At 40.8% G+C, this 15,297-nt stretch overlaps 1 long non-coding RNA gene across 1 annotated transcript in view; it reads right to left on the reverse strand.

The window, feature by feature from the left end:
- Positions 1 to 14,040, reverse strand: part of LOC109026517 (uncharacterized) — a 55,225-nt gene extending 41,185 nt beyond the window's left edge. Inside the window, exon 1 of the long non-coding RNA XR_002005515.4 lies at positions 13,954 to 14,040. This is a non-coding gene — a long non-coding RNA (uncharacterized lncRNA). The remainder of the gene's footprint in view (positions 1 to 13,953) is intronic.
- Between the last annotated feature and the right edge of the window lie 1,257 nt (positions 14,041 to 15,297).

A 15,297-nucleotide genomic window follows, 5' to 3' on the forward strand; every position in this document is an offset into this window, starting at 1 on the left:
TATGCTACATGCCTTCTCTACAGACTGTTCACACACACTGTCCTTATCTCTTGGATAAGCTAATGAGACTGTTCACTGATTTCTAAGTTATAATTTCAAAGAGGCAGTGGTGGGAAAATTGATCTACAAGTATTAAAGGGCTTTAGGTGTTGGGGCATTAGGGTGACACAAATACATTACATATTCTCCTCTAGACTAGAATCTTTTAAGTAGTTATTTGGGTCTACTACAGACACTCATTTCTCTTTAGAAATCTATCTATCCTGCTGACAAAGCTAGTGGAATATCAAAAGTTCTACTTGGATGGGCCCAAAACATACATAAAGGGGAATATTAAGCATTCCTTTTTATTTGTAAGTTGTGCTAATAACCAGTGGTTGAAGAAAGGCGTGTCATATGGCCAGTGCATTTAAATTATCGCTATTTCCCAGTGTTTACTCTCCAAGTTTTTGATACACATTAAACCTTGGCTACTACATGGTCATTCCATGCTAGACTATATGTTGGATGTTTGGAAAAACATTATTATTCAATACGCTGAGTTTCGGGAAGGAGTTTGTTTTACCTTCCAGAGTGAATTGCTTATAAGAAAAAGAGGCTATTTTTGGATTCTTTTTTATTCTATTAATGTCGGCGCTATTGAAACTCTTTGATTTTTTTTACCCTGTTGCTTAGAAACATTTTATTAAATGTTGTCAGTGCTTCTGTCTGATCTGATTTAAAATGTTACTTTTATCTGTCACTGTAGAATGAGCTCTAAGTTATTAATAGGTATTAAAAATATTTTATTGACAGGAGAATGATATATCAGATTAAGCCAGTATCTCTGGCTTATCTATTTTAAGGGCATTGGGTGGGGTTTGATTTGGTGAGGTTTGTGATGAGCAAAAACAGGAATGATAGGATATTTCTAACATTCTTGACCTCTCACTCTTAGAACCTAAGGGTAGATAGATTGGGAGGGATAAGGGCTCAAATCTCCTTTCCCAAATTAGCTCCAATCACCTGTCCTGAGTCCAATTGCCCATCACCATCTGCCTGAAATTCCACCACCAGAGACATTACTTTGATCTTGCTTAATAAGTTATCAGATTCAAAGTTAACTGGAGATTTGCTGAACAGCTGGATAGTCATGAGACCAAGAAGAAATGGGGTACAGGATAGGGAGTTGGTGAAAATAGAGGGATTAGGAATCGGGGGGTGGGTGGGAATAAAAGGAAAATGAAAAACTGACAAAGCCAAGGATAACCCATTTCACCTCCTCCTCTCCCTGCTGTCCGCAGGTCTGGTCCTCAAGCTGTGAGTGATGTGCCTTAGGGGCAGGAGGAAAGTCAAGTCCTCCTGGGCCTTGGATGACTCCCTTGCAAGAATACATCCTGTGAGTTGAGACCAGAAGCAGCAACCAGAATAACTAGATGATTACTCTTCTCTTCATGTGGTCAAAGTATTTATAGTATTTGCTTAATAAAACTCATGAAATCTCTGAGATTGACTCAATTGTATGATTTTCGCTGGGACTCTTGCGTGTGCACACACACACATACATTTTAAACTTGGCCTGATTTTCACAAAGACCTACTTCATAACAAAGGGCTAATTGGGCCACTAATTCATGTTAAACCTGAACTGGGGAAACACTAAATGCTGTTTTAAAAGTACCACCCAACTCATACCCTCTAAATAACGAAGCACTTTTTGTTATTATAGCTATTCTTCAAATTAATACAGTTATATTACATCCACTAATAGAAATGATTTTAGGTGGCTTAGGATAGTTACAATAGACCATGAAGACTGTATCAAACCAAGTGAAATAAAACTTCCCCAGTGGTCACTCCAATTCCACACACACACTTCATATTTATGTAGCGATCCCCTTGTGCTCTCTGTTAGATAAAGGGCATCATTATCACTATCAACTTGACTATTCCGATTCTAACATTTTATGTAATATGAAATTCTCACCACTGCAGAATCTCTTATTCTGCTGGGTGATTGGCTTTAACATTAAAGCTCTAAAATAACAGACAGTAGTAGTTATTACAATACCAATGTTTTTTTATAATAGAAAGCATGTTCATGTAACATACACGGTAGGTCAGGTTTCCTTAAAGTCTCAAGTTTCACACAGAAACTGACGATGCTTAGGAAAGGAAACTGCATTTAGGAGAGGATTTCCAACTAGAAGCTGCTAATAGAGGCACTAACTAGGAAGGAAGTATTCAAATTGGTTATAATTTAATTATGTCAATATCCCTTCTAAAAACAAATAGGTCTTAGCCATGATTCAGGCAGCAAAAACTAATAATAACTTGGTGAGGAATTACTATTTTTGCCCACATGTATCTGGGTAGTTGAAGAAATCTGATTGTATGATTTGGCACGAGTCCAGTGTATGGTCTAAAATAGCTACATGGGAAAATATTAGAAGTGTATTTTAGCCTCTGAAAGATTTAAACCTGGTGAATCAGTACATTTCTCCCCTGATATTTGATGTTTATATGTCACTGGAAAGCAAACACACAAAGACACAAACAAATGAAGCATGTTTCCCAGCATTTTATATTAACGACCACCATCAAGTTTGACGTTTTATACCTCTAATATTCTGGGGAGCTCATGATGTTTGATGGTTGTATTTGCTCACTGATCCTTAAGACAGATACTCTTGAGACGTATGAGGTAATGGCAAGATGCTATTTCCAGACAAAAGATGGGCCATCTAAGTGGGAAGCTATTCACAAATAATAAATCTGTAGATAGGAGAGATTTAAACACCTGAGTCTCCCTGTAAAATGTTGCGCTTTTTTTTGTTGAGACAGAGTCTGGCTCTGTCACCCAGGCTAGAAAGCAGTGGTGCGCTCTCGGCTCACTGCAAGCTCTGCTTCCTGGGCTCAAGCGATCCCCCCAGCTCAGCCTCCTGAGTAGCTGGGACCACAGGTGCATGCCACCACACCTGACTAATTTTTGTATTTTTTTGTAGAGACAGGGTTTCCCCATGTTGCCTAGGCTGGCCTCAAACTCCTGAGCTCAAGCAATCTGCCTGCCTCGGCCTCCCAAAATGCTGGGATTACAGGTGTGAGCCACCATGCCTGGCCAAATGTTGCTTTGTGTATGGAAAACTCTTAAATTTTAGATTTCATGAATAGTCAAAATAGGCAGCAGCATCTACTCTTAGTTTCCTTTTTTTCCCCTGTTGTTTGAACTGAGTTGCCCATGTGCGTGCCCTTAGACTTAGCAGTCTGAAAAATTATCCTTTGACAGCTCTAGTAAGGCTTATGTAGTCTGACATACTGAAGATGGATGGAGGTTTCAAATTTGGAGGGACTTCTAGAATTTTTTTTTCTCTCCAGCAGTAACTGAAACAGTCAAAATGCTGGATCAGAGAAAAGGGACAACACACACACACACACCTCACACTTTTCATAGACCCAAGCTTCTATGGTTACAAAAACCATGAACTGATTTCAGGGATGACAATGGAATCCGAAATGCTTTGGATTTGAGAATTCAAGTCTTTTCAAGAGCACAGTGGAAAGTCAGTGAAATGTTATAAATACTCCAAGTAGCAGAAGTGTTACCGTATAAGGAGATGCCATTATTTACTAAACTCTCTCTATGCTATTATTTATTAAATACTGTCTTTCCGTGTTAAAACAAGTAAGACTCAATGGACTTTTGGGCTTTGATGGTTTCATTGTGATCTGTGTCCATTCAAACATCAAAGAGTTTTGGAGATATGAGTGCAAATCCAATCAGACACAAAACCCACTGCCTATTTCTTTCACGTATCTAGCCAAAATTTATTTACAGTGAGCTAATATTAATCGTGATACTGAGGATGCATAGATGCTCAAGGTCCATCTCTTATCTTCATAGATGCACAAGCATGAAGGGCAGCAGATTTGTGAACAGATACAATATGCTAACTGCAGCCCCAGAGATATTCAAAGGAGAGACACCAACTCACATAGGACAGAAGGGAAGGATTCCAGAGAGGTGATCCAGAATGAATAGGAATTAGCCAGAAATTTGTAAGGGGAGGTTGAAAAGAAAGGGGGGAAGAAAGGTATTGCAAATGGAGGGATTCCTCTGAGCAAAGACACAGAGGGAAGAAGCACAAGAGAATTTGAGCTGTCTGTTGTTCCTGAAGCAAAACAAAACAAAACAAAACAAACAAACAAACAAAAAACCTAGAGATAAGGAGTGGAAAGCTTATGGCTGGGGCAAGAGAGATATGACTAGAGAGACTGAGATAAGGATAGGGAAGGAGGTGAGTAGGTGGCAGGTTCTCCAGAGCATTGTATGGCTGGCCAAGTAAGGAGAGTTTCAAGTAGAGGGCAAACATGGCAGATTAGCTGACTTGGATGAGATTATACACAGGGAAGTAAGAGAAGATGAAGGATGAAGATGGGAAACAGTAATAGCAATAGAATGAGGGGGCTGAGTTTAGCAATATGTAGAAGGTGTGCAGTTGGCCCTGATGCCAGCGCTTGCCTTCTAGGAATGAAGAGATTGGCTATGATCCATATATTCTAGTTCATTTGCATATATCATCTTTTATTGAATTTTCTGGCAGGATAATTCTTCAGGTGAGGCTGGTGTTTTAGCCAATCAGAATTATTATCCATAGCTTCTAGTTCATTTGCATATATCATCTTTTATTGAATTTTCTGGCAGGATAATTCTTCAGGTGAGGCTGGTGTTTTTGCCATTCAGAATTATTAGAGGCAAGTAAAAGAAATGAACTCTGTATAATTTAATCAGAGAAAGAGTTCTTAAAGGATATTGAGTAGTTCACAGAGTTTCTAAGGATGGCACATGGTTTAATAAAGACACTTGCAGTGATTCGACTTTATTTATTTATTTATTTTTGAGACAGAGTCTCGCTCTGTCGCCCAGGCTGGAGTGCAGTGGCACAATCTTGGCTCACTGCAAGCTCCGCCTCCCGGGTTCACGCCATTCTCCCGCCTCGGCCTCCCGAGTAGCTGGGACTACAGGCGCCCACCACCACACCCTGATAATTTTTTGTATTTTTAGTAGAGACGGGGTTTCACTGTGTTAGCTAGGATCATCTCAATCTCCTGACCTCGTGATCCACCTGCCTCGGCCTCCCAAAGTGCTGGGATTACAGGTGTGAGCCACCGTGCCCGGCCCCCTCTTTCATTGTTTATGTCAGTAATTTGTGTCTTCTCTCTCCTTCTTGTTAAAGAATCAGTGTTTGATTTACTTCATTTTCTCTATTTTTCTGAATTCAATTTCATTGATTTCTGCTCTAAACTTTTAAAAATTTTTATTTACTTATTTTTTGAGATGGAGTCTCACTCTGTAGCCCAAGCTGGAGTGCAGTGGCATGATCTTGGCTCATTGCAACCTCCACTCCTGGGACTCAAACGATTCTTGTGCCTCAGCCTCCTAAGTAGCGGGGACTACAGGAGCGTACCACCATGCCCAGCCAATTTTTTGTATTTTAGTAGAGACAGGGTTTCATCATGTTGCCCAGGGTGGTCTCGAACTCCTAAGCTCAGGTGATCCGCCCACCTCAGCCTCCCAAAGTGCTGGGATTACAGGTGTGAGCCACCGTACCGAGGTAAACTTTATTATTCCTTTCCTTCCGCTTGCTTTATTTTTGCTTTTCTTTTTCTAGTTTATTTAGGTGGATTACTCCATTTTGGAGACCAAATAACCATAATACCAAATCCTGACTAAAATAGCACACACAAATTTAAAAAAGAAAAAAAAAACAAAAACAGATGAATCTATAGGTGTAAAACTTACAAATAAAACATTTTATTAAAAATAATCACATAAATAGTTAATAAGGCACTTTTACTTCTATGGGATAAACTTTTTTTTTAGCTTCCACATATGAGTGAGAACATGCAGAGTTTAATTTTCTGTTCCTGGCTTATTTCACGTAACATAATGTCCCCCATTTCCATCTATATTGCCATAAATGACAGGATTTAATTCTTTTTATGGCTGAATAGTACTCCGCTGAGTATATTCACCACATTTTCTCTATCTATACATCTGTTGTTGAATACCTAGGTTGATTCCATTTCTTGACTATTGTGATCAGTGTTACAATAAACATTGGGAGGCAGTTGTCTCTTCCATATGCTGATTTCCTTTTTTGGATAAATGTCCAGTAGTGGGATTGCTGGATCATATGGTAGTTCTATTTGTAGTTTTTTGAGGAACCTCCACACTGTTCTCCATAGTGGTTGTACTATGTATGAGTTTACATTTCCACTTACAGTATATAAAATTCCCTTTTCTCTACATCTTCGCCAGCATCTGTTATTTTTTATCTTTTTTATAATAGCCGTACTAACTGGAATGAGATGATACTTCATTGCGGTTTTGATTTGCATTTCCTTGACGATTATTGATGCTGAGTACTTTCATATATTTCTTTGCCTTATGTATATCTTCTTTTGAGAAATGTCTGTTCAGATCATTTGCTCATTGTTAAATTGGATTGTTTTTTGCTGTTGAGATGTTTGAGTTCCTCATACATTCTGGATGTGAATCCCCCATTGGATGAGTAGTTTGCAAATATTCTCTCCCATTCTGTAGGTTGTCTATTCACTCTGTCGATTGTTTCCTTGGCTATATGGAAACATTTTAGTTTCATATACTCCCATTTGTTTATTGTTGCTTTTGTTGTTAGCGCCTTTGAGGTCTTATTCATAAAATCCTTTCGCAGACCAATGTTCTGAGCATTTCCCTTATGTTTTCTTTTAGTAGTTTTATAGTCTTCGGTCTTACAGTTAGGTTTAGATTCATTTTCGGTTAATTTTTGTATAGGGCAAGAGGTGGGGGTCTAGGTTTATTGTTTTGAGTATGACTATTCAGTTTTCCCAGCATCATTTACTGAAGAGGGTGTCCTTTCCCCAGTGATTGTTCTCGGCACCTTTGTCAAAAATCAGTTGGCTGCAGATATGTAGGTTAATTTCTGGGTTCTCTATTCTGTTCCATTGGTCTATGTGTTTGTGTTTATTCCAGTAACATGCTGTTTTGGTTACTACAGCTTTATGGTATATTTTGAGGTGTGCTAATGTGATACCTGCAACTTTGTTCTTTTCCCTCAGGATTTCTTGGCTCTATCTTTTGTAATTCCACAGAGATTTTAGGATTGTTTTTCCTATTTCTGTAAAGAATGTCATTGGTATTTTGATAGGCATTGTGACAGTTTTGAAAAATAGATTATAGCAGATATGATGCTATGTGACTTCCAGGCTAGGTCACTTGCTCTCAGAGCCCTGAGTCACCACGTACAAGGTCCAGCTTCCCCCCAGTTTTGCACAGAGACAATAAGGAGAAGGCCTATGATTACAGATAGAAAGAAATGTTCAGTGAGTTTCTCGTTGTTTGAGTCATCCCAGCCCAGCCCCAGACATATGAAGTCTCCAGATGACTCTAATACCCAGACATTAGAGTCACCTCTAGACATGTTAGAGTTTCATCCAAGGAGCCAGCTATTATGAAACAAGTCATCCTTACTGTGTTTTGTCCAAATTCCTGTCCCACAGAATCTGTGAGTATAAGGAAGGTTTGTTGTGTAGCAATAGATAACCAGAACAACAAACAGCCTCAGTGGCTGCATATACAACCTGCAACTTGTACCGCCATCATCACATATGCCAGCATGGATGGCAGAGTCTCTGTCACTGCTGGCCCTGGAGCAGTGGAGTGCTACCACTGACCCCCTCAAAAGGATGGATGCTGCATGGCCCCTGCTCTCCTATTCAATCTCTAAGGAGGTTATCATCTTGTTTGTGGAGCCATATCTTTGTTACAAGGGAAGCTCATAGAGTATTAAGCTTTTTCAGCTTCTAGAGTGAGAGGCAGGCTCTGTCTCATGGGGTGGGAGATTCCTCAAAGACAGTAGAGGAGTTTAGAGCCTGAGCTGCCTGAAAGAATATCCGCCCCAGGGTGCATTTGCAAAGTGTGAAAATGGGTGGAGTAAACTACTCCTGGTCAGAATCTGCAGAGAACACAGGCTGAGGATGCTGTGGTACAAAGCATCTAGGCTCCAAGAAGGAGGTGCTATCCCCTACTGGGGCCAGTTGAATGAAGGCAAGTCTTTAGTGTTGTTACCCCCTGCAATTTCAGTTTAATCCTTGGACTTTAAGGTAGTACTTAAGTTTCCCATCTCGCATATTTCCTAGATCATGTATCCACATGCTCAAAATCCTCCAGAGGCTTCCCATCTCAAATTAGAGCCACAGTTCTTAATATTGCTGATGAGATCCTGCAAGCGCTGCCTCGACTCCCCTGCCTTCCCTCCTTTGACTCCCAACTCACCAACTATACTGGATCCTTGCTGTTCCTAGAGAAACCCAAGCACTGTCCCTCTAGGGATTTTACACTTGTTCTTATTGAGGCCTTCATACAAAGACCCCTACATATGAAACAGAGATTTGGCCCCACCTGCCATACTTCCTTTTCTCTTTACCCTGCACTATTTTTCACCTTAGCACTTACTACCATCCAATATACTACAGACTTGTGTATTTTCTTATTGCCTGTTTTCTCCCCCTAGAATTTTAGCTACATGGGGGAAGGAATTTTGTTTTGTTAGAGGCCATATCTCCAGTGCCCAGAACAGAGCCAGCCTGGTATGTTGCAGGCCCTTAGTCAATATTTGTTGAATGAATTAAAGAATTGTTAGATTTGATGCCCTTGTTCTGATGCAACTTGTTATTGTTGTAAAATAATCTTGAACTGCGGCCAATGAAGAGAAGGTTTCTGAATGGATGCAGGTGTGTCTGTAATATAAATTTTAGTAATAATTTCTAAACAAGTGTATGTGTGTTGTGTGTGTATGTATGGAGGGGAAAGAGACACACACAACATTTTATGTATATAATAACTTTATATACCACTGTACTGATTTATTTTGTTCACATTACTTATTTCTTTCTAGAGTTATCTTACTCAATTGGTTATGTGTTTACTGGCAGTGCTGACTGGATCACAAGCTCCGTAAGGGTAGGGGCTTTGCTTTGTTCATTCCTGCATCTCCAGAAACCAGAATAGTACCTCATATATAAATTAGAAGGTGATCAATAACATTTGTTGAATGAATGATCACTTTAATCATCCTCATCATCACCACCATTATTATTTGCCATAGTAGGATATTTTGATTTTGGTATACCAATAAATAATTCCTATTGATTTGCAAGAACATGAATAGAAGAGAATGGAGAATGGTATAGCCAACAAATAGACCAAGGTGTCCTTGACTGCCTGGCTGTGGTAGTGCTCGTATATGGCCCAGTGAGTTGGGAATCCAGGGAAGGGTGGTCTATTAACTTGCTGGTCAAGGACAGGCAGTCATTCAGTTGGATTTGGATACTTTAGCAAGAATTTTTCAAAGCTTTCGTATTACCTAGTGACAGCAAATGCATGAATCAATCAAACAGGCATGCCAAAAGTCACTGGGCACTTTGACATGAAGATACCAACAGCTCAGCTGCATACATAGTATTTATCTTACCCAAACCTTATACATGTATCAGCCATCCTTAGTTGAGTAAAAAAAGTCTTAGAGGCAGGGCAAATGAAAATGAAAACTGGATTCATGGGTAAATACTTCATGAATGAGAAATGTACAAATTTAAACAAACGTGAGATGGTCTAATTTATTGGGATGCTTTTATTAAGCAAGTATAAATGGAACATCACAGGAGAGAAGGCTGGTAGTTCTTCAGGCTGTAGAAGCTGCATTTCTGTTCTAAACCACACCATCACGATCATTAATCATTCATGATAGAAATCAATGATTCCACTTTCTGACAGCATTTGTTCGCTGTTCCCAGGAACTGCCTTCTCACTTCCCTCAAGAGGGCTTTTAGAACTTTAAGCTTTCTCCCTTGGCCTGTTTATTGTGCACTGTTCATTTGCAGAGTGGCTGCAGTATCCTGTGCCAGTTTGGCAGCGTAAGGAGGATTTGCTCTTACATTCTCCCAAGAATAAGTGTTAGCTCTCTGGTGACTTAGAATTCCCTTCCAAATGACGACTGTGGCTGGAGAGCCCAGGAACTTTGTGCCAATCAGTCCTCGTTTCTATAGCTACGAAAGTCCCTTGAAACAGTGACAGAAAATAAGAGCAGATTGTTCTCAATTTCTGAATTCATTGATATGAAATGTTAAAAAAAATGCACCACTAAATTCACTCTTAAGGTGATTATTTTCTCTTTTGGTGCACTCCTGTGCTCACGCTCTTTTTCTCTCTTTCTTGCCTACTGTTCGGACTGTAGAAATATCACTGGTTGCTCCTCAAATGCCATTCATCCCTCCTGTCCCCCTTCCTCATGTAGCCCCTCATATAACCCCCCCCCCTTTTTTTTTTATTTGAGACGGAGTCTCGCTCTGTTGCCCAGCCTGGAGTGCAGTGGTGTGATCTTGGCTCACTGCAAGCTCCGCCTCCCAGGTTCATGTTATTATCCTGCCTCAGCCTCCCAAGTAGCTGGGACAACAGGCACCTGTCACCATGCCCGGCTAATTTTTTTTTGTGTGTGTGTGTTTTTAGTAGAGATGGGGTTTCACCGTGTTAGGCAGGATGGTCTCAATCTCTTGACCTCATGATCCACCCACCTCAGCCTCCCAAAGTGCTAGGATTGCAGGTGTGAGCCACTGTGCCTGGCCCCTCTTTTTTTTTTTTTTGACAGGGTCTTGTTCTGTCTCTTGGCTCCCTGCAGCCTTGACCTCCCAGGCTCAAGCGATCCTCCCATTTCAGCTGCCAAGTAGCTGGGACTACAGGTGCATGCCACCATGCCCAGCTAAGTTTTGTGTTTTCTGTAGAGATGGGGGTCTTGCTATGTTGCCCCGGCTGGTCTCAAACTCCTGGCCTCAAGAGATCTACCTGCCTCCCAAAGTGCTGGGATTACAGGAGTGAGCCAGAGCACTTAGCCTGCCCCTTTTAGTTGCTATTGATTTCAGGGAAGATTGGCACTAACCACAGGGTATTTACTATGATTGGTGTAAGCCATTGACTGACTTAGGGATGAGCATTTCACTCAGTGCTTATCAATGAGATGGGAGGGGAAGTCTGCCTAGCATACTTACGAGAAAAATTTCCCTTCCTTAAAACAAAATGAGACAAACAAACAAGTAGAAGCAAAAATAGTCCTTTTCTGTTTTCATTTCCAAATGGCAGGTGTGATCAGACAACACCTGTAGGTGCTTTTACCATCTGGACACCATGGGGGAACATAGTTGAAAGACCAAGGAGAAAATGAGACTGTGAAGGCTGGAGGAAACCTTGGTACTTAATTGTGCTGATAAGTTCACCAATCTGGAAACCTCTTTACCTCCAGAGTTCTTGTTACGTGAGATTAAAGGAAAAAAATCCTAATATTGTTTAAGTCATTTGAGTTGGGTTTTCTCCTACTGGCAGCCAAGCTCAAAGCATCCTAAACCATTTCATTTCTCCTTGTTTGCTCCACCTGTCTTTCTAATGCCCCTCTCTTCACTGGTTTGGGGACTTCTGAACAACAATGAGACTTTCTAGTAATTACTATGTCAAGTTATCAAGATGTTGAGGCTCCATTTCCAACAGAAGACTAATTATTGAGTCTATTTTTAAGTGTTAGAAAACTCAGTGTTTTTGTATTGTATTTTCACTATACAAAATGCCATTGCATATTTTTCTATTTCAGCAGGCTGTGAAAGTCCCGCCATGTGAGGAAATCCAAGGACAAGAAGATATTTAATAATCCCAAATGTACTGGGAGAAAGAAAACATTTCTGTCAAATCCGATGTTTATATATACATCTATGTCACTCTTAAGTAGCTAAAATGGATTTTTTAAAATCACAGGAATAACTTATAATTGTTCCAAACATTCTCTTTCCTTCATGTTCTCCTCCCTATTTCTGCTATTGGTGCTATCATTCTCTTAGTCATCCACACTTAAAATCTCTGATATATTTTTGGCTCCTCCCTCTCTTTTTTTTTTTTTTTTTTTTGAGATGGAGTCTTGCTCTGCCGCCCAGGCTGGAGTACAATGGCATGATCTCGGCTCACTGCCACCTCTGTCTCCTGGGTTCAAGTGATTCTCCTGCCTCAGCCTCCTGAGTAGCTGGGATTACAGGTGTGCGCCACCACGACCAGCTAATTTTTGTATTTTTAGTAGAAACGGGGTTTCACCATGCTGGTCAGGCTGGTCTCAAACTCCTGACCTTGTGATCCACCCACCTCGTTCTCCCAAAGTGCTGGGATTACAGGCGTGAGCCATCGTACATGGCTGGCTCTTCCCTCTCTCTTGCTTCGGAAACCATCTGTTGCAGGGTCCCTGATGATGCCATCCTAGAAATCTCTCTTACAATCCTTCCTTGTGAACCACCCTCGCTGCCACTAACCTAGGTCAGACCTCATCAGCAGCCTCCTGAAGTGCCCTCTTGCCTCCACTTTTTCTCCATTCATTGTTCTAAAGCTGGGGTTTGCCAGGCCCACTCACTTCTTAGTGAGTCCACACTGTCCGAGTGGCAGGGCCAGAGCTTGCACATGGTCATTCAAGGTCCCTGAGCCAGCTGCAGCTGATGATGCCCACCTTCTTCCTCATGCCACCTGCATCATATTCCAGAGTCCAGTCAAGTGCAGCCTTGCCCTTATGACCATGCCCTCTTATTTGACATTGAGTCTCTTTCTTGGAAAGTCTTTCTTCCTTACATTTATCTGTTCAAATCTTATCTACCATTCACAGATTATCTGAAATTATCTTTTTCTTCACAAGGTTCTCCTGATTCCTCCCAGTCAGAAGTATGCTATGCCCTCCCTTGAATTTCACTAAGATTTTATCTCTTTATCAATGAAGGCATTTATTACTGGTATTTACTACTTTCTTCTATTTATAATAGTTATTCACTGCATATCTGATGCAGTCTCCAAAAAGGTGAAGTCCTTCAGGACAGGAACCATTTTTGTTCACTTTTGCGTTATCTTTGGAGCATGTTATTTCCTTGACCATTGCAACCCCAATAAAGAAAACTGAATTACTGCAAAGTGACTGGCTTTCTGCTTCTTCTGGGTGTCCAAACCTTATCAGCTGATTAATTAAAACGTAATAAAGAAAAAAGGAAAATCATTTGATTCAGCTGATCAGTCATGAGGGAGACTTCTTTAAGGAGTGATGAATTTAGAATTATGTCAGATACAAAATAGGATATCTTAGTTTTCTGTTTCAGAGATAGTCTTAATCAGAAAGACACTTATAATAACATAAGTGCTTCAGGATTATTCACCAAATTTATAAGCATTTTTTGGCTTTCATCTGAAGACTATTACTTGAACTTTACAAAAGGATGATTGCTTTGCTTCGCTGAGAAACATCAGTTTCTGATGAGTCAGGATGTACCAATATCAAGATGAGGGATATTTTTATAAAAACAAACGTCTATTTTTTTCCTGGCTAACTTTTCTACTCATCAGAATTAGTGCACTGCTCTTCACCTGTAGGAATCCTGATGAGACACGCAATTACCTAGTTACCAATTAACATAAAGAAGATCCTGTGGAACTTTGGGAATCCCTAATCAGCTGGTCTGCAGAAAAACAACACAGCCCACAGGCGCGCATGGGGGAATTATGAGAAATGTCTGGAATCACTGTCCACATTTTCTTATCCTTACACATTTTTCCAGCTATTTATCTTAAATGTAATACACAGTATGAAGTAGAAATAGACCCAGGGTTATTAGATCAGAGAAACTGATCAGGGTAAATACGTCCTATTCATTTCTACAAACTGATTGCTTACCGGGTAAGAAGAGAATGTAACTCCATACCACAATGGGATTTGTTCCCATTCAGTTTAAGAACAGATTACAAAGTGAGCACTTTCATAATTGGTGAAATTAAATTCCTGAGTATTTAGTAAGAACAAGGAAGATTTTATTTGCACAATATTCTCATAAAAGTAAAATCAACTGAGCCTACCTTCCATCCATATCTGGATCTAACATTTCCTTCAACAGGTGGTGATAAAGAGGCCACGAGGCACTCAGAGAAGCACAGCAAGTAAGTAGAAAGAAGTGATTTACACAGAGAGTTCAAAAGGATTTCTACCATTTAGTTAAATAATACCTAGAGTCCAGACTCTTGTGACCCTGCAAATGCTGGGAAAGAGGATTTACAGCGAGGTTGGGCGGGGCTGACGTTACATAAGAAGGCAGCCACTGAGCCACGCACACTGCCAGATGCCAGGTCAGCCAGGAGCTCAGGGATCCAAGGCCCCTCTCAGACTCCTGGCGCAGCGATTATAGAGTTCAGCCATTTAGGAGAGTGTGACAGAGTGGCAGCAGATGGCCTCTAGCAGAAATAAGTTTTGAATCTGGCTCTGAATCCCACCCTCACTACTGCCTCTAGAATGTCATTAAACTTGAGGAGAGGAGAGGAATGTCAGAACCAAGACAAAGAACTGTCTTTGGTTGAGAGGGTGTTTCTGTCCACTTGCTGTGCCATGCAGGACGTGAGACGGGATAGGGAGATTTCATGTGTGTCATAGGCTGATGTGGTTCTGCCATTGTAAGATCAGCCCTCTTGATATAGTGACTGTTGCCGAGAATAATCATAATGAATCACAAACCTGTTGGCACTTCTTTCTCCTCCTTACCTGCCTCTGGCTGCCAGCGAAGTGCTGGGTTGAAAGTGTGTGAAGTGTGTGCATGTGCACACATGAACACGTGCACGTGTGGGGGGAAGGGGGCACATGGGTGTGTAAGCAGTCTGTCACATAGGGAAGCAGTTCAGGGCCCAATAGCTTGAGGCCTCTGAGATGAGTTTACTTGTCCTGAAGAACAAGGGTGAACAAAGGCAGTGTTCTCATGGTGGTGACAGCAGCGGGGTGCAGGTCAGTGGAGGCTCAGAAAGGGGAAAGTTAAAATGAGCTGTGAGGTCCAGCAATCAGGACAATAAGAAGGAGTCAGGTGAGTGGAGATAAATTAGGCCTGATCACCTTGAAGTTTGGAAAGAGAGGTGGAATTAAGGAGATACACAGGCTTATCCTTCAAAGCCCCCTATAAAACATGTGGAAACATTAACTCACAGCATTGAAAACGGATGTTTGGACATTTTTTATGTGTGTTAGGGGGTGCATATGGTGACCAAGAATGTCTGGAGGTGACCAGAGATAACTGTGGCAGAAATATGAGAACCAGTAAAAGCCAATATTTCCTGGAGGATATCAGCAATTGCCTGTGTAAATTAAAGCACTGGCCTATCTGTGAGTATCTGGCTAACTTTAAGACAGAAGGAAAACAAAGGAATTCATTACCCCCTGGA

This window comes from Gorilla gorilla, chromosome 3, assembly GCF_029281585.2.
Source record: "Gorilla gorilla gorilla isolate KB3781 chromosome 3, NHGRI_mGorGor1-v2.1_pri, whole genome shotgun sequence".
In the NCBI taxonomy this organism is placed as follows: Eukaryota; Metazoa; Chordata; class Mammalia; order Primates; family Hominidae; genus Gorilla; species Gorilla gorilla.